This window comes from Staurois parvus, unplaced genomic scaffold (genome assembly GCF_062004578.1).
Source record: "Staurois parvus isolate SC_StPar_1 unplaced genomic scaffold, SC_StPar_1.0 ptg000366l, whole genome shotgun sequence".
NCBI classification, from domain to species: domain Eukaryota; kingdom Metazoa; phylum Chordata; class Amphibia; order Anura; family Ranidae; genus Staurois; species Staurois parvus.
Window position 1 is genome coordinate 817,875 of NW_028318162.1, and position 18,390 is coordinate 836,264.

The 18,390-nt window shown below is 49.1% G+C and overlaps 1 protein-coding gene across 1 annotated transcript in view; it reads right to left on the minus strand.

Annotated features, from left to right (window-relative positions):
- Positions 1-18,390, minus strand: part of LOC149456245 (NACHT, LRR and PYD domains-containing protein 3-like) — a 134,451-nt gene that overhangs the window by 102,778 nt on the left and 13,283 nt on the right. The window lies entirely within an intron of this gene.

Genomic DNA, 18,390 nt, shown 5'->3' on the forward strand with positions numbered 1-18,390 from the left:
AACGGCCCTGAGCTGTCATTCAGTGCCTTTTGGTCTTTTGTATCCTGTGAACCTGTGAACCTGTCTGAAGTAAGTTGCTGACCCGGATTGTGCCCTGACCTTGCTGTTTTCTCCTGTTTTGACCCTTGCTTGCCTGACCTCTCTCCTGAATGCCCCCTATTGGATCTGACCTGCTGTTGCTGACCTGGCGTGTGACCCGACTATTCTCTGCCCGCTGCTCTGTACCGCACCGTCCCCATAGTTACCGACCCGGCTTGTATGACCCTGCTCCTGCTCAGCCATCCATCCATCCATCCGTCCCGCTCTACGGGGTCTCCAGACCTCCTCATACCTGGCTCTCTCCCGTGGGAGCCCCTGGCGAATACCCCTACCACTGACGGGTGTCCTCAGTAGTCACGACCTGGTCCTAGGGTGCTCCAAGTCCATCCCCACCATCAGGGGCCCTGGTGAACAAGTACCCTGGGGCTTAGACTCCGTGCGCTGGGAACATCCGACCAGTGGAGTGCTAGTGGTACCGCCGGGCGGTCCCTTACAGTACCAAAAGGCCATGACTGAGCCTAGAGGAGGGCCCTCCCCGTTACCCGTTAGAGGAAATTTGCAGGCACCTAGCTAATTTGACGCAGGCCGTAACGGTCCTGCAGGACAGATGCATGCAGCTGGAGAATCGCATCCAGACTGGCTCTATTTCTGATCCTGCCCCACAGGCCCCGGTTTCTGCACCCCCGGCCCTGGTAGCTCAGGAGCCAGTCTCAGGGGCTTCCGCCCCGCTCCCTATGGTAGAACCCCGAGTACCCCTACCGGAGCGTTTTCACGGGGACCGCACACGCTTTCGGTCATTCCGCGACTCCTGTCTCTTGTTCTTTGAGCTACAACCCCGTACCTTCCTGACCGAAAACGTGAAGGTAGGATTCATTATTTCACTCCTACAGGGTGAACCCCAGGATTGGGCCCACCGGCTAAGGGGAAACAATGATCCTCACCTGGGATCGGTCAATAGTTTCTTTGAAGCAATGGCCATCTTGTATGATGACCCACAGCGGGCAGCCTCTGCCGAAGCGACCTTATATGCGCTCCGACAGGGCCGGCGGGCGGCAGAGGAATACGCCTCTGATTTCAGGCGGTGGATGGGGGACACACGCTGGAATGAGTTCGCTCTATTGCACCAGTTCCGTATGGGACTCTCCGATCCCTTGAAAGATGAGCTGGCCCGGGTGGAGGTTCCCGAGTCTCTAGAAGACCTTATTGCCCTGACAATTAAGATTGACCGAAGACTGCGGGAACGCAGGCTTGAGAGGTCCGGCCAGGGTCGCGGAAATACCTGGGGTCCATTCCTAGGCCCCAGCCCACCAACCCGACAAAGCATCCAGAACCCACCACCAGGAGATGTTCCGGAACCTATGCAGCTAGGTCTGGCACGGCCTAAATTATCACCGGAGGAACGCCAGCGCAGACGAGCCCAGAACCTCTGCCTTTACTGCGGTGAAGCTGGTCATATGGTGCGATCCTGCCCTCAAAAAATGAGTAAGTGCACCCGTTTTTCTTCCTTGTCTATTAGCAATACCTGTCCTTCGCAATACTTAGTAGTGCCCCTCTCCTTTCAGCTTCCAGGAAAGATCGTGGAGGTGACAGCCATAGTTGATTCGGGGGCATGCAGCTGTTTCCTGGATCTAGAGTTTGCTCACCAACAGGGTATCCCTCTCCAACACAGACAGAAGGGCTTCAACATCTTTTTGGCTGATGGTTCCCAGATAAAATCAGGGGTGGTTAATCAGGAAACTCCCCCCATTGCCACTATCATTGCCAACCAGCACCAGGAGTTCCTCCGCCTGGACGCTATTGCATCACCTCTTTTCCCAGTCATTCTGGGGCTCCCATGGTTACGGGCCCATAACCCCCAGATTGACTGGGAGACCGGGTCAATCTCGTTCCCTTCCCCATACTGTCGGGAACATTGTCGCACTTCGGGCCCCGCGGGGCCCCGAGTTCTCCTTTGCTCCGAAGGAGACTCCGACTTGAAACAGGTTATTCCCGCAGCCTATCATGGGTTCCTGGATGTGTTCAGTAAGCGGGGAGCCAACACTCTGCCCCCCCACTGCCCGTATGACTGTCCAATCGACCTGTTACCAGGCTCTGAAATCCCTTTTGGGCGTATTTTCCCCCTATCTGAGCTTGAATTGGGGGCCCTGAAGGAATATATCGAGGACAGCCTCCAGAAGGGATTCATCCGCCCCTCCACTTCTCCAGCAGGAGCGGGAATCTTCTTCGTGGAGAAAAAAGACAAAACCCTGAGGCCTTGTATTGACTACCGGGAGCTGAACAGGGTCACGATAAAAAATCGTTACCCATTGCCATTGGTACCAGAACTGTTTCAGAGCCTAAAGGCTGCGGCTATTTTCACAAAGCTTGATTTAAGGGGGGCCTATAACCTGGTACGCATAAGAGAGGGGGACGAGTGGAAAACGGCTTTCCGTACCCGGTTTGGCCACTTTGAATACTTGGTCATGCCATTTGGGCTGTGCAATGCACCAGCCACCTTCCAACACTTTGTGAACGACATCTTCAGGGATTTTTTGGATGTCTTCGTTATCGTCTACTTGGATGACATACTAATTTTTTCACCCTCTCTAGAGGATCATAGGATACATGTGGCGAAAGTTTTGGGGCGATTGCGGCAGCATGGGTTATATGCTAAAGCGGAGAAATGTTGCTTTGAGCAAACTAGCATCACGTTTCTAGGCCTGATTATCTCCACTGCGGGGGTCGCGATGGACCCCCAGAAGGTCTCTGCAATTTTAGATTGGCCTGAACCCACGGACAAGAAAGGTGTCCAACGGTTTATAGGGTTCGCGAACTTTTATCGGAAGTTCATCAAGAACTTCTCGGGTCTGGTCTCCCCCATTACCCAACTAACCAAACTTGGAACCCGGTTCAAATGGACACCAGAGGCTCAAAAAGCTTTCGAAGCTCTGAAAAAGCTGTTTACCTCGGCACCCATCCTGGGCCACCCGGACGCGGCCCTGCCCTACATCTTGGAGGTAGATGCATCGGAGAATGCGGTAGGATCCATCCTGTCTCAGCGGAAAGGCACCAAAGAGTTACTCCATCCCGTAGCATTCTTCTCGAGGAAACTCACCCCAGCAGAAAAGAATTACGATATCGGGGATCGAGAGCTGCTGGCTATCAAAGCAGCGCTAGAAGAATGGAGATACCTGCTGGAAGGTGCCTCACACCCTATATTGATTTTCACAGACCACAAGAATCTGGAATATCTGAGGACTGCCAAGCGTCTACGCCCATGGCAGGCAAGATGGGCCCTGTTCTTTTCCAGATTCAATTTTCATATTACTTACAGGCCCGGATCTAAAAATACGAAGCCTGACGCGCTATCTCGTATGTTTGAGGACTCCGAAGAAGAACTGGTACCCGACACTATCTTGTCCTCAGGGAACTTCTTGGCGCTCCAGACGGACCTTCGCTCCAAGTTAATAGAAGCATCTACGGCCACACCAACCCCAGTTGGGGTATCCCTCCAGAACAAAGGGGGACTCCTGTGGAAGGAGGATTCTATTGTGGTACCTGAGGAAGTCCGGACCCTGGTTTTGGGGCATTGCCACGATCACCCGCTGGCGGGTCACTTTGGCCCAGTCAAGACTCTGGAGCTTCTCCGGCGCTCGTTTTGGTGGCCAAACATGGCTAAGGATTGCAAGCGCTACGTGAGATCCTGTACCATCTGCCAGAAGAGCAAACCGTCAAGGAGCAAAGCCTGGGGGCTGTTGCGACCTTTGCCGATTCCCGAACGGCCTTGGCAGAAGATCGCGATGGACTTCATAGTCGAGCTCCCACCGTCACAAGACCACACAGCAATTCTGGTGGTTATTGATCGCCTATCCAAGATGGCTCACTTCGTGCCACTAAGGAAGACTCCGTCAGCAACTGAGACGGCGCGAATATTTATCCGGGAGATCGTTAGACTTCATGGAGTACCCGAGGACATCGTCTCTGATCGAGGGGTCCAGTTTACATCTAAGTTTTGGAGGGCTCTGTGCAAGGCCCTGGACATCAAGTTGTCCCTCTCCTCCGCGTTCCACCCTCAGACCAACGGTCAGACCGAGAGGACGAACCAGACCCTGGAGCAATACTTGCGTTGCTACACGTCTTTCCTGCAGGATGATTGGCTGTCTCTTTTACCCCTGGCGGAGTTCGCTTATAACAACGCAAGCCATTCGGCAACGGGGCAGTCCCCATTCTTTTCGAATTATGGGTTTCACCCTGTCTTTCTCCCTGACTTGGTCTCTGAATGCCCAGTTCCAGCCACGCAGGATGCGTTGACCTTCTTCTCCGTCAATAACAAATTACTCCAGGAAGCCATCGCTCGGGCCCAAGAGGACAATAAGAAGGAGTTTAACAAGAAACGAAGAGGGGATTTGGCGTTGCGGCCTGGGCAGAAGGTGTGGTTGGCCACAACCAACTTAAAGATGCTTTGTCCCTCGAAAAAATTGGGACCTAAATTTGTGGGGCCTTTTCAGGTAAAGCGGATGGTCAACGAAGTGGCATATGAGCTGATCCTTCCGGCCACGTTCAGAATTCATCCAGTTTTCCATGTATCTCTGCTGAAGCCAGTGATCCCAGATGCCTTCCCAGAACGAGAATCCAGACCCCCTGAGGCCATAACGGTCGAAGGACAAGAGGAATTTGAGGTGGAAACGATCCTTAAGTGCCGAAGAAGGGGGGGCCAGACCCAATTCCTAATTAAGTGGAAGGGCTATGGTCCTGAGGACAATTCCTGGGAACCGGCTCATAATGTCCACGCACCTAGACTAGTCCGGGAGTTTCTTCGTGATCACCCGTGGTGGAGAGATCGGGTGGGCATCCGGAGGTTGCCCGTAGGGGGGGGCAATGTCGGAGATCGCCGCGCCGCTGGTCCCGGCGCAGGCGCAGTACACCTCCCTGTACGCGAGCGCCGGGACTTGGCCGACCGCGGCAATCAGGTTCGCGCATGCGCAGTGGTGACCGCGGGCGCGCGCCTGGCACCAATGACAGCGCAGGGCGGGATATTTAAACGGCCCTGAGCTGTCATTCAGTGCCTTTTGGTCTTTTGTATCCTGTGAACCTGTGAACCTGTCTGAAGTAAGTTGCTGACCCGGATTGTGCCCTGACCTTGCTGTTTTCTCCTGTTTTGACCCTTGCTTGCCTGACCTCTCTCCTGAATGCCCCCTATTGGATCTGACCTGCTGTTGCTGACCTGGCGTGTGACCCGACTATTCTCTGCCCGCTGCTCTGTACCGCACCGTCCCCATAGTTACCGACCCGGCTTGTATGACCCTGCTCCTGCTCAGCCATCCATCCATCCATCCGTCCCGCTCTACGGGGTCTCCAGACCTCCTCATACCTGGCTCTCTCCCGTGGGAGCCCCTGGCGAATACCCCTACCACTGACGGGTGTCCTCAGTAGTCACGACCTGGTCCTAGGGTGCTCCAAGTCCATCCCCACCATCAGGGGCCCTGGTGAACAAGTACCCTGGGGCTTAGACTCCGTGCGCTGGGAACATCCGACCAGTGGAGTGCTAGTGGTACCGCCGGGCGGTCCCTTACACACCCCTTACCCTATCCTCAATAAAACTTCAAATCAAAGCTCAAAGACTAGTTTCCCATCTCCTGAAGCAAGTCTGAATGGAAAACGTCTGATGCCTGGCTGGTCAGGACTATAGGGGGACCCAATTCTCTTGCAACTCCTAAGGGGGTAGTGCTACACTATCGTGTTAAAACTTTAATTTCCATGCTCTCACTGGATAATGGGGTCTTAAAGAGGCACTTCAGTCCCCTTTAGCTTTGGCTGTATGTCTTTCTTCAGCACAAATATCATTGTTAGTCTGGAATGTGCGCAGGTGTGCTAGAGGGCTGTGCCTAGCCTATGAATCCCAGAAGGGCCCTGATCCTAGGGACAGGACCTTGTCTACGGACACACTCTATGATGATTCTGGAGACTGTATGACAGTCCATCACTGTGGTGAGGCCTTAACCAGAAGTAACAACAATAGAGTACAAGGACTAAATTTACTGGTGTTTGTTGCCCCCATGACCTTATGCAAGGAATTAAAAATACCATGTAAAGTGAATGATGATTTCCTGAAAATTACACTTATATTCTTTGTTCTTTTTGGCTGTTTGATACAAGGTCCTGTCCCTGGGACCACGTGGCTGCTTAGAAAGCACCTTTGTTGAATTATTTGCATATATTTTAGCCATTAGGGACCCCTTTTGCTGTGCACTCCCACACCCACCCTGCTTACCAGCCCTGCATGCAGCCTGTGGAGCCATCTCTTACTCCAGGAGTGTGTATGTCATACTCTATGATTCACTAGCTGGTTTTAATACTATATATTAGCTTCTGAAGAAGCGATCCCAATCGTGAAACATGTAGAGCAGAACAGATCTGTGGAAGGTGGGGAGAGGAGCCTAGGCATGGCGCCGATTGTGAGATCGAGGTAGGATCTCACGGCACCCAGCTCCTCCAGTGTCCTGTCAGCAGCACGGAGATTGAGGTCAGCAGGGGGACTCACCTGCAGTGGCTCCGGGTCTGGCTGGTCTGTCTCCTGTGGATCTTGGTTGAAGGGGACATGCAGTTGAGCGGGCGGATCTGGGGGAGCGAGAGGAGGCGGTGAGTCCCGAGTCCTGGAAGCCGAAGCCCGGAGGAATCCAGGCGGACACGTGACAGAGGCAGAGGAGGTGTGTCGGAGAGAGAGAGAAGCTGGACGGCTTGCGAGGACCTACACTGCTGCAGTCCTCTCGGTCTCCCTCATCCCCTTCAAGTGAAAGTTATCCCCAGGGCTGCAGGGGAACTTTAGGGTCAGAACAGCCCCAGAATCAATAGATCCCCAAAAGCCATACTGAAAGTGAGAATCATATATACATGCAACCCCCTCCTGGACGAATATTCAGACGCCACCTCCCTCTTCGAAGTGAAGGAACAACTCTGGTGAGTGAGAGTGGATGAAGATTGTGTTTTTTTTTAAATATTTGAAATTATTTTTAGTGACTATGTGATGGAAGCAAATATTTGATGGACTGGTTCATGGGAGTTGCATTTAGGGGGTCATCTGGGTGGCTAATGAGGAACCGGGATTTAACTGTTTAAAGGATATACAAAGGAGAGAAGTGTGGAAAAGATCCTGAGTTCCTGTGGGGGGAAAGAGGGAGACGGAGGAGAGGAGGATATAGAGGTGGAGAGGTTGAAGGAGAAAAAGAGAAGGAAAATATATACGGTTGGAGAAGTGGATATCTGGATATTGAAGTACCTAAATTATCAGATATATATTAAAAATGAAAAACAAGGCAACAAAAGGCGGTGGGTCAAAGGCCCTGCAATCAAGTTCAATTAAAAAATACATTCCCGGGCAGCAAAAACAGACTCCTGGGAGGTACAATTGAACAAATGAAAAGCGTTTGTTGGAAAACAGTATGGGAGAAAGTCTAGATTGTCCTTGGGATTACCTAATATTAGCCAATATTTGGAGGAAGCAGATGCTCAGAAAACAGGTCCGCAGGAGAACTTGGAAGAGAAGGACACACATTTTCCAACTAAATCAGAAATTGCACGAATGCTTAAATGTTTGGAAAAATCTATAAAACAGGAAATGGCAAAGTTACATAAAGATCTGGGGCAGGTGTTGTCTAGAGTGGAGGAAACGGAGGAAAAATAGATAAACACTAGAGATGAGCGAATCGAACATGACGAAGTGGAATTCGTTTCGAAGATTAGGAAATATTCGATTCGCACCGAATCCGAAAATTAGCAAACTTCGGATGCACGAATCGAATTTTCCCAAAAATGGCGGCGACATGTGTGGCGACGGAGCGGAGATCTCTGGGAAGGCGCGCAGACAAGGCGCGCTGACCCATAATGCATTCATTCATGACATGTGATCGCATTAGCCAATCAGCAGCCAGCCAGCCAGCACTGTGGAGCTATAAATCGCGGCCATCTTAGAATTCTCCATTAGCCTCCGGTCATTCAAGAGAGACAGACCTCTGTGTATTAGGGACAGAGTTAGGGCCACAGAGACTTTAGGGCCACAGAATCGTTACTTAGGGACACAGAATCGTTACTTAGGGACACAGAATCGTTACTCAGGGACACAGAATTGATACTCAGGGACACAGAATCGTTACTCAGGGACACAGAATTGTTACTCAGGGACACAGAATTGTTACTCAGGGACACAGAATTGTTACTCAGGGACAGACACAGAATTGTTACTCAGGGACACAGAATTGTTACTCAGGGACACAGAATTGTTACTGAGGGACACAGAATCGTTACTCAGGGACACAGAATTGTTACTCAGGGACACAGAATTGTTACTCAGGGACACAGAATTGTTACTGAAGGACACATAATCGTTACTCAGGGACACAGAATTGTTACTCAGGGACACAGAATTGTTACTCAGGGACACAGAATCGTTACTCAGGGACACAGAATTGTTACTCAGGGACACAGAATCGTTACTGAGGGACACAGAATCGTTACTCAGGGACACAGAATCGTTACTCAGGGACACAGAATTGTTACTCAGGGACACAGAATCGTTACTCAGGGACACAGAATCGTTACTCAGGGACACAGAATTGTTACTCAGGGACACAGAATCGTTACTGAGGGACACAGAATCGTTACTGAGGGACACAGAATTGTTACTCAGGGACACAGAATTGTTACTCAGGGACAGACACAGAATTGTTACTCAGGGACACAGAATTGTTACTCAGGGACACAGAATCGTTACTGAGGGACACAGAATCGTTACTCAGGGACACAGAATTGTTACTTAGGGACACAGAATTGTTACTCAGGGACACAGAATCGTTACTGAGGGACACAGAATCGTTACTCAGGGACACAGAATCGTTACTCAGGGACACAGAATTGTTACTGAGGGACACAGAATCGTTACTCAGGGACACAGAATTGTTACTCAGGGACACAGAATTGTTACTCAGGGACACAGAATCGTTACTCAGGGACACAGAATCGTTACTCAGGGACACAGAATTGTTACTCAGGGACACTGAATCGTTACTGAGGGACACAGAATCGTTACTCAGGGACACAGAATCGTTACTCAGGGACACAGAATTGTTACTCAGGGACACAATGTCACGTAAACTTTACATGCATTTCAGCCATTCCTACACCGCAAAGCACACCCTCCTTGAGCTGCAGCGGCAGAACGGAATTCCACAGCATCGCCTGATCTGCGACGTTGCAACAAGGTGGAATTCAACCCTACATATGTTAGACCGCCTTTATGAACAGCGAAAGGCCATCACCGATTTCCTGATGTTACAAGCGGATAAAGGTACTCCCCTGTGTAACTTAGATGTCAGCCATTGGCAGCTCATGCGTGACACCTGCCGCTTGCTCAGGCCCTTTGAGGAGGCCACACTATTCGTGAGTCGGCAGGACTATGGGATGAACGACGTCATTCCTCTGTTGCACGTCCAGGAACAAATGCTGTTAACAATGGCTGGTCAGGGTGCGGTAGACGTGGCGCACAGATCTCAACGCCACATGACCCCTGTGGGGGCAGGACAGGAAGAAGAGGAGGAGGTAGAGGAGGACATTGGTGCTCAGGAATTATTGAGTGAAATGGGTGGTTTTTCCACTCAGCGGACAGGAGTGGAGGAGCAGGAGCATCTGGTAGAGGAGGAGACAGAGGACCCAGACGCACCGTGGCGGTATGCTGTGGAGATGGAGGCAGGGAGTCCCTCGCATTCCTTGGCACAAATGGCCCATAGCATGCTCGGTTGCTTGCGTAGTGACAGCCGAATAATAACCATCAGACAGAGGGATGACTTTTGGCTGTCCACCTTGTTGGACCCTCGCTACCGTTCAAAAATGGTGGCCTTTTTCACACCTGCTGAGAGGGAGGCCAAAATAACGTACTATAAAAACCACCTATGTAGTCAGTTGGTCTCTGCCTTTCTGCGCCAACGTCCATCCTCAGACACTGTGGGCCCTGTGCGCTCGCGTTCCGCTGCCATGGCAGCAGGGGAGGGGTGGGGTGGTAGGAGCAGTGGCAGCTCCACCAGCAGCGGCTGCCTCAGTCTGCAGTCGATGATGAGTAGCTTTCTTCACCAGCACAGTGAGGAAACTACTAACCAGCCGCAGCAGCAGCAGCATCAGGTGGACCTGGAGCAGGACCTCAAACAACAGGCTTGGGCCTACTTGGACAGCACCCTGCCAACCGAGGTAGACAATCCCCTTGACTACTGGGCAACGAAACTTGACCTTTGGCCCCAACTAGCTGAATTTGCCCTTGAAAGGCTGTCATGCCCGGCCAGTAGCGTGGCATCGGAGCGCGTGTTTAGTGCGGCAGGAGGTATTGTAACTCCGCGGAGGACACGACTGTCCACCCAAAGTGTGGAGAGACTCACGTTTGTGAAAATGAATCAGGCGTGGATTAGTCTGGATTTCAAACCACCAGTTCCTGACACAACTGACTAAATCCGCCATGAATCATGCCCCAAACATGTTATTATTTTTAACATAGGCCTCTGTATGGCCTTCAATTTAAGCTGCTTACGCTTCGCCACTCTGCCATGGGCCCCTGTACCGCCTCCTCTTGCTGCTGCCAGGTCCAGAGTGTGTCATGGGTCACATGACACACTCTGTGTCATGGGTCCATTTTGTCATAGGGTACTGGCAGATTACGGGCCTCCCATTGCTGCTGCCAGGCCCGTAATCTGCCATGGGCCCCCGTACCGACTCCTCATGCTGCTGCCAGGCCCGTAATCTGTCATGGGCCCCTGTACCGCCTCCTCATGCTGCTGCCAGGTCCAGAGTGTGTCATGGGTCCCTGTACGGCCTCCCATTGCTGCTGTCTCCATCGCCACACTCTGCCATGTGCCACTTTCAGGTCTCCTCACACTGCTGGTGGGTTCCATTTTGTCATAGGGTGCTGGCAGATTACGGGCCTCCCATTGCTGCTGCCAGGCCCGTAATCTGCCATGGGCCCCCGTACCGACTCCTCATGCTGCTGCCAGGCCCGTAATCTGTCATGGGCCCCTGTACCGCCTCCTCATGCTGCTGCCAGGTCCAGAGTGTGTCATGGGTCCCTGTACGGCCTCCCATTGCTGCTGTCTCCATCGCCACACTCTGCCATGTGCCACTTTCAGGTCTCCTCACACTGCTGGTGGGTTCCATTTTGTCATAGGGTGCTGGCAGATTACGGGCCTCCCATTGCTGCTGCCAGGCCCGTAATCTGCCATGGGCCCCCGTACCGACTCCTCATGCTGCTGCCAGGCCCGTAATCTGTCATGGGCCCATGTACCGCCTCCTCATGCTGCTGCCAGGTCCAGAGTGTGTCATGGGTCCCTGTACGGCCTCCCATTGCTGCTGCCAGGCCCGTAATCTGCCATGGGCCTCCGTACCGACTCCTCATGCTACTGCCAGGCCCGTAATCTGTCATGGGCCCCTGTACCGCCTCCTCATGCTGCTGCCAGGTCAAGAGTGTGTCATGGGTCCCTGTACGGCCTCCCATTGCTGCTGTCTCCATCGCCACACTCTGCCATGTGCCACTTTCAGGTCTCCTCACACTGCTGGTGGGTTCCATTTTGTCATAGGGTGCTGTATGGCCTCCCATTGCTGCTGCCAGGCCCGTAATCTGCCATGGGCCCCCGTACCGACTCCTCATGCTGCTGCCAGGCCCGTAATCTGTCATGGGCCCCTGTACCGCCTCCTCATGCTGCTGCCAGGTCCAGAGTGTGTCATGGGTCCCTGTACGGCCTCCCATTGCTGCTGTCTCCATCGCCACACTCTGCCATGTGCCACTTTCAGGTCTCCTCACACTGCTGGTGGGTTCCATTTTGTCATAGGGTGCTGGCAGATTACGGGCCTCCCATTGCTGCTGTCAGGCCCGTAATCTGCCATGGGCCCCCGTACCGACTCCTCATGCTGCTGCCAGGCCCGTAATCTGTCATGGGCCCCTGTACCGCCTCCTCATGCTGCTGCCAGGTCCAGAGTGTGTCATGGGTCCCTGTACGGCCTCCCATTGCTGCTGTTTCCATTGCCACACTCTGCCATGTGCCACTTTCAGGTCTCCTCACACTGCTGGTGGGTTCCATTTTGTCATAGGGTGCTGGCAGATTACGGGCCTCCCATTGCTGCTGCCAGGCCCGTAATCTGCCATGGGCCCCCGTACCGACTCCTCATGCTGCTGCCAGGCCCGTAATCTGTCATGGGCCCCTGTACCGCCTCCTCATGCTGCTGCCAGGTCCAGAGTGTGTCATGGGTCCCTGTACGGCCTCCCATTGCTGCTGCCAGGCCCGTAATCTGCCATGGGCCCCCGTACCGACTCCTCATGCTGCTGCCAGGCCCGTAATCTGTCATGGGCCCCTGTACCGCCTCCTCATGCTGCTGCCAGGTCCAGAGTGTGTCATGGGTCCCTGTACGGCCTCCCATTGCTGCTGTCTCCATCACCACACTCTGCCATGTGCCACTTTCAGGTCTCCTCACACTGCTGGTGGGTTCCATTTTGTCATAGGGTGCTGTATGGCCTCCCATTGCTGCTGCCAGGCCCGTAATCTGCCATGGGCCCCCGTACCGACTCTTCATGCTGCTGCCAGGCCCGTAATCTGTCATGGACCCCTGTACCGCCTCCTCATGCTGCTGCCAGGTCCAGAGTGTGTCATGGGTCCCTGTACGGCCTCCCATTGCTGCTGTCTCCATCGCCACACTCTGCCATGTGCCACTTTCAGGTCTCCTCACACTGCTGGTGGGTTCCATTTTGTCATAGGGTGCTGGCAGATTACGGGCCTCCCATTGCTGCTGCCAGGCCCGTAATCTGCCATGGGCCCCCGTACCGACTCCTCATGCTGCTGCCAGGCCCGTAATCTGTCATGGGCCCCTGTACCGCCTCCTCATGCTGCTGCCAGGTCCAAAGTGTGTCATGGGTCCCTGTACGGCCTCCCATTGCTGCTGCCAGGCCCGTAATCTGCCATGGGCCCCCGTACCGACTCCTCATGCTGCTGCCAGGCCCGTAATCTGTCATGGGCCCCTGTACCGCCTCCTCATGCTGCTGCCAGGTCCAGAGTGTGTCATGGGTCCCTGTACGGCCTCCCATTGCTGCTGTCTCCATCGCCACACTCTGCCATGTGCCACTTTCAGGTCTCCTCACACTGCTGGTGGGTTCCATTTTGTCATAGGGTGCTGTATGGCCTCCCATTGCTGCTGCCAGGCCCGTAATCTGCCATGGGCCCCCGTACCGACTCCTCATGCTGCTGCCAGGCCCGTAATCTGTCATGGGCCCCTGTACTGCCTCCTCATGCTGCTGCCAGGTCCAGAGTGTGTCATGGGTCCCTGTACGGCCTCCCATTGCTGCTGTCTCCATCGCCACACTCTGCCATGTGCCACTTTCAGGTCTCCTCACACTGCTGGTGGGTTCCCTTTTTTCATAGGGTGCTGTATGGCCTCCCATTGCTGCTGCCTCCACCGCCACACTGTGGCTCCACACTCTGGTTTTGGCCCCGTGACTGCCCAAATGAGTGAAGTGTGCGGTGATTCTAAGATCGACGGCACTCATCTGCATGTCATACTGACTGACAGTATTATTTCTCTTCCCCAGCAGACTCCAAGGGCATTTAAATTAAAGGTACAGTGTTCTGCACTAATATAAAGGCTCTCTGAAGCCTAGAAACACCCTTTTTATAAGTTAAATTCGCAGCGAATATATTCGACTCGAATCAAATTTATTCCGCGAATTCGCCGAATCAGCCGAATCGAATTTTTGAATAATTCGCTCATCTCTAATAAACACTCCCAAGTGATTCAGTCCATAGGCAAATAAATGGTGGAAATGAAAAAAAAAATACTGAAACCTACTATATAAATTTGAAGATCAGGAAAATGGGCTTAGAAGAAATAACCTAAGGATAAGAGGTCTCCCAGAGATCTCTCAAGGATAAGACCTGAGAGAAAATGTTAGATAGAATAATGGAAAGAACTGCAGCGAAACCGTATAAAATAGATGGGGTATATAGAATTGGGAGACTTCAGCAAGAAGGTAGAAAAGGTAACCCGAGAGACGTTATAGTCCAATTTCATCATTATTGTGACAAAGAAGAAATCTGGAAGAAGATGAAAGGAAGAACAGTTATAAAATATGGTGAACTAAATATACAGTTTTTTGCGGACCTTGCTGCAGAGACATTGTTAAGAAAAAGAACATTGAAACCATTAGTAGAACAAATGAGGAAGCAGGACGTTCGATACAGCTGGGGGTTCCCAGCATGTTTAATTGGTTGGAGAAACGGGTGCTCTGCCAAATTAAGGTTTCCTGATGAACTGAGGGACTTTTGTGAGAGGCTAGAGTTGCAATATATAGATATTCCTGGATGGGGTGAGGAGGAAGAAAGTGGGAATATAGAAATTGAGAAGTGGCAGGGGGCCCAGAAGAGAACTTGAAGTCAGAGGGGGATGTAGAGAGGGAAGGGTGAGAAGAGGGTGCCAGGAGAGGTTTTCCTTCCTTGGATGTTTTTTTTTTTCTTTTCTTCTTCCCTGCAGCCCTCCTACTTTTCCCCTCTCTTTTTCCCTAGGAAGAGGTTGTCTGCTTGTCTTCTCTTCTTTTCTTCTCTTTATGTTTGGAGGGGAGGTTTTTTTTTCCCTTCCTTCTTTTTTTTTTTTTTAAATATCTCTCCTTTTGGTTAAACTGACGAGACGCTGGGGGAGAGTAAATGGGTTGAGGAATCAAGGGTGGGACGTAGACCACAGATGATTCATAGGCTAATTATTTGCCTAAAAAGGGTGAGGGATTGGGGGGGAGGGTGGGTGGAGGGTATGGGGGAAGGTAGGTAGTTTTAGACTCTGCAGAATAGTAAGAAATATGAGTGTCTGGAGAAAACCTAGAAAAAAAAGAAGATACGGAGAAGAGAGGAGAGGGGGAAAGAGGGAGATGGGAGGAGAAGAAAGGAAGAATGGAAGAGATTAATTTTATGACATAATGTTAAAGGTTTAAATAGTTTTGGGAAGAAATGTAGGATTTTTAAGGAAAATTCAGCGCAGATTCTCTTCAGTGGTTTTTTTTTACAGGAGACACACTTAGAACAAGAAGCAAATGTGAAACTAAATTCCAGATATTCCCCAGTATGGTACTATGCAGATTCCCCAATTAAAAGAGTCAAAGGGGTGGCAATAGGTTTCGCAAAAAATATCAGGTTTAATTTGGAACACAGTGTGGTAGACCCGGAAGAGAGATATTTGTTCCTGAAGGGGAAATTACAGGATTGGGAGTGTACTTTAGCAAATATTTACTGTCCAAATAAGAAACCGGAGAAGTTCCTAAAGAACACGCTGAGAAAATTAATGGATTTTAAGAAAGGACGTTTAATTGTGGTGGGAGATTTCAATCTGTGTATGGATTCTCAGATAGATATGACATCTTGTGTGCATAGAGATGAGAGTAGGTCTCTTAGATTTTTAAAGAAAATGTTATATCAATGTCAACTTGTGGATATATGGAGAATTAAGGATATGAGGGACAGAGACTATACCTATTATTCTCATGCACATGAGACGTATTCAAGATTGGATTATATACTGTTGGATCAACGATTTATTGAGTCTCTGGTTCAAGTAAAAATAGAGGAGATATCAATATCGGATCATGCTCTGGTCACAATGAAATTATTATGGGGAAATGAGTTGAATAGGAGGAAATTGTGGAGGTTAAACGAGACACTTCTACAGGATCAAGAGACAGATCAAAAGATTAAAAAAGAGAAGCAATTTTTTAAGGAAAATGATTCTGAGGAGGGTGTCTGTGGCAACAGTGTGGAAGACTCATAAAGCCTATATCAGAGGCAACCTGATAGCGATTGGAGCAAAAAAGAAGAGAGAAAGGAGAGAAAAAATAAATAAGCTTCTGAAGGAACTCTGGGAGTTAGAACAGAAACATAAAAATAGAGTAACAAAAGAGATTATGCAGAGGGTTATGAACAAAGGAGAGGAATTAAATAATTTTCTGGAAGAAGATAAGAGGAGAGTGTTTAATAAAATGGTATGTGAGAGATATAGATGGGGAGATAGACCAGGAAAGTATTTAATGAGGGCTCAGAGGAAAAAGAAATCCAGGAATGATATAGAGATAATAAGGGACAACAAAGGTGGATTAGTGTATTCAACTAAAGATATAGCTAGAGTGTTTAAAGAATATTATAATAAGCTATATAATATTATTCCCTATAGTAAAGAGGATGCAGGAAAAATAGAAAAAAGACGGACATACTTAAAGGAAGTGGGACTACCGAAATTAGAGGAGAAACAATTAAAATCTCTGGAAGCAACAATAATGCAGGAAGAAATATATTTAGCATTAAAAAGTACTTTAGCAGGGAAAAGTCCTGGACCTGATGGGTATACTGTGAGATATTATAAAAAATATAAGGAATTATTAGTATCCAAATTGAGGACATATATGAATGCATTGGGAGGCGAGATGGAAATGAGGAGGGAATCTTTACAAGCCTATGGAGTTCTTATACATAAGGAAGGTAAGGATGACACTCAATGTGCAAGCTATAGACCGATTTCCTTGTTGAACACAGATACCAAGCTATATGCAAAAGTTCTGGCAAATAGATTAAAAGGCTTGATGCTGGAATGGATGCATATGGATCAGGTAGGTTTTGTTCCAGGAAGAGAGGGTAGAGACAATGGATTAAGATCTTTGTTTCTCATACAAAAAAGTAGGTGACAGAAAATCCCGGCAGTGGTCCTCTCGATAGATGCAGAAAAGGCATTTGATAGAGTGGATTGGGGTTATATGTTGGATACGCTGGAAATATTGGGGATGGGACCCAGAATAAGAGAATGGATAAGGAAATTATATAGTCAACCCTCTGCAGCAGTCATGGTTAATGGAGAATTGTCGGAGAGCTTTGGAATGCGGAATGGAATTAGACAGGGATGTTCTTTGTCTCCACAGTTGTATGTTCTATCTCTGGAATCTTTGCTGGCTACAATAAGGAATAATATAGATATGAAAGGGATCAGGATAGGACAGATAGAGCATAAGGTGGCAGCTTATGCAGATGATATGTTGTTCTACGTGGGAAATCCAAGGATAACATTACCAAACTTAATGAAATAACTGAGGGAATATGGAGAGATGTCAAACTTAAAAATTAACCCAAATAAAACAGAGATTTTAAATATAAATCTTTTAAACAGCAAGAAAAATATATTACAGGAGGAATTTCCCTTTGTATGAAGAGAAAAAGAATTAAAATATCTAGGTATAAAATTAACTGTATCTTCTAAGAATTTATATAGATCAAATTATATCCCATTATTAAATGAGATTAAGGACAAACTAAGAAAACTAGGTGGGGGAACTCTGTCATGGATAGGTCGTATAAATATGATAAAAATGGTAATTATTCCAAAAATACTATATAGATTCCAAATGATACCAATCAAAATACCAGAAGCCTATTTTAGAATAATTAAAAAAATGTTAACAAGATTTATCTGGAGGAAAAAAAAACCTAGAATAAGTTATGAAATCTTAAGTAGGAATAAAGAGAAAGGTGGACTGGGAGTTCCAGACTTAAAAAGGTACTATAACTCGGTAATACTGAGAAGAATTTTCGATTGGACACATAACTCACAGTTGGGTAAAAATAGAAAACAGACTAAGTAACACAACCCTTAGTAGATTTGTATGGGTACCCTCACAATTTCCGAGAATTAGCAGATAGCACAAGTTTTTTCACGCTGAATGTGTTAAGGGTATGGGATGTTTTACATAAACAAAAAGGGTGGGAATATAATTCACTTTTAACGCCCTTATGGTTCATAGATTATTTTCCTCCGGGTAAAGAGAATGTTGCCGGGAAGTGGATAAAGAAGGAAGATGTACGGTTGAGAGATGTAATGGTGGGGGAGAAAATAGGCTCACTTAAGGATTTGGAAAAAAAGACGGAAATATTTACGAGAATTGACGAGTGGCGTTATTTTCAGTTGAAACACTTTGTAGCGAAGCTTCCAAGGCTATTGTCCACAAGAGAGGATTGAAACCGTTTTGAGCACTTATTTGACACAAGGGGAGATGGGAGACACGGGATATCAAAAATATATAAGATTTTCACTGGAATAATCACAGATACAAGCCCACCATTTATAGAGAAGTAGGAAAGGGATTTAGGATTAATGACGGATATGGAAAAGAAAAAGAAAATATATAGTTTAATACATGATAATGTAAATATGAAGGAGGTATAGATGAATTATAAATGTTTGGCAAGATGGTATATTACACTGAGTGTAGCGTAGTGTAGTTTGGTGGGAGTGTCCTAAAATTCAAGAGTTTGGGGGGCAAATAGTAGATATGAT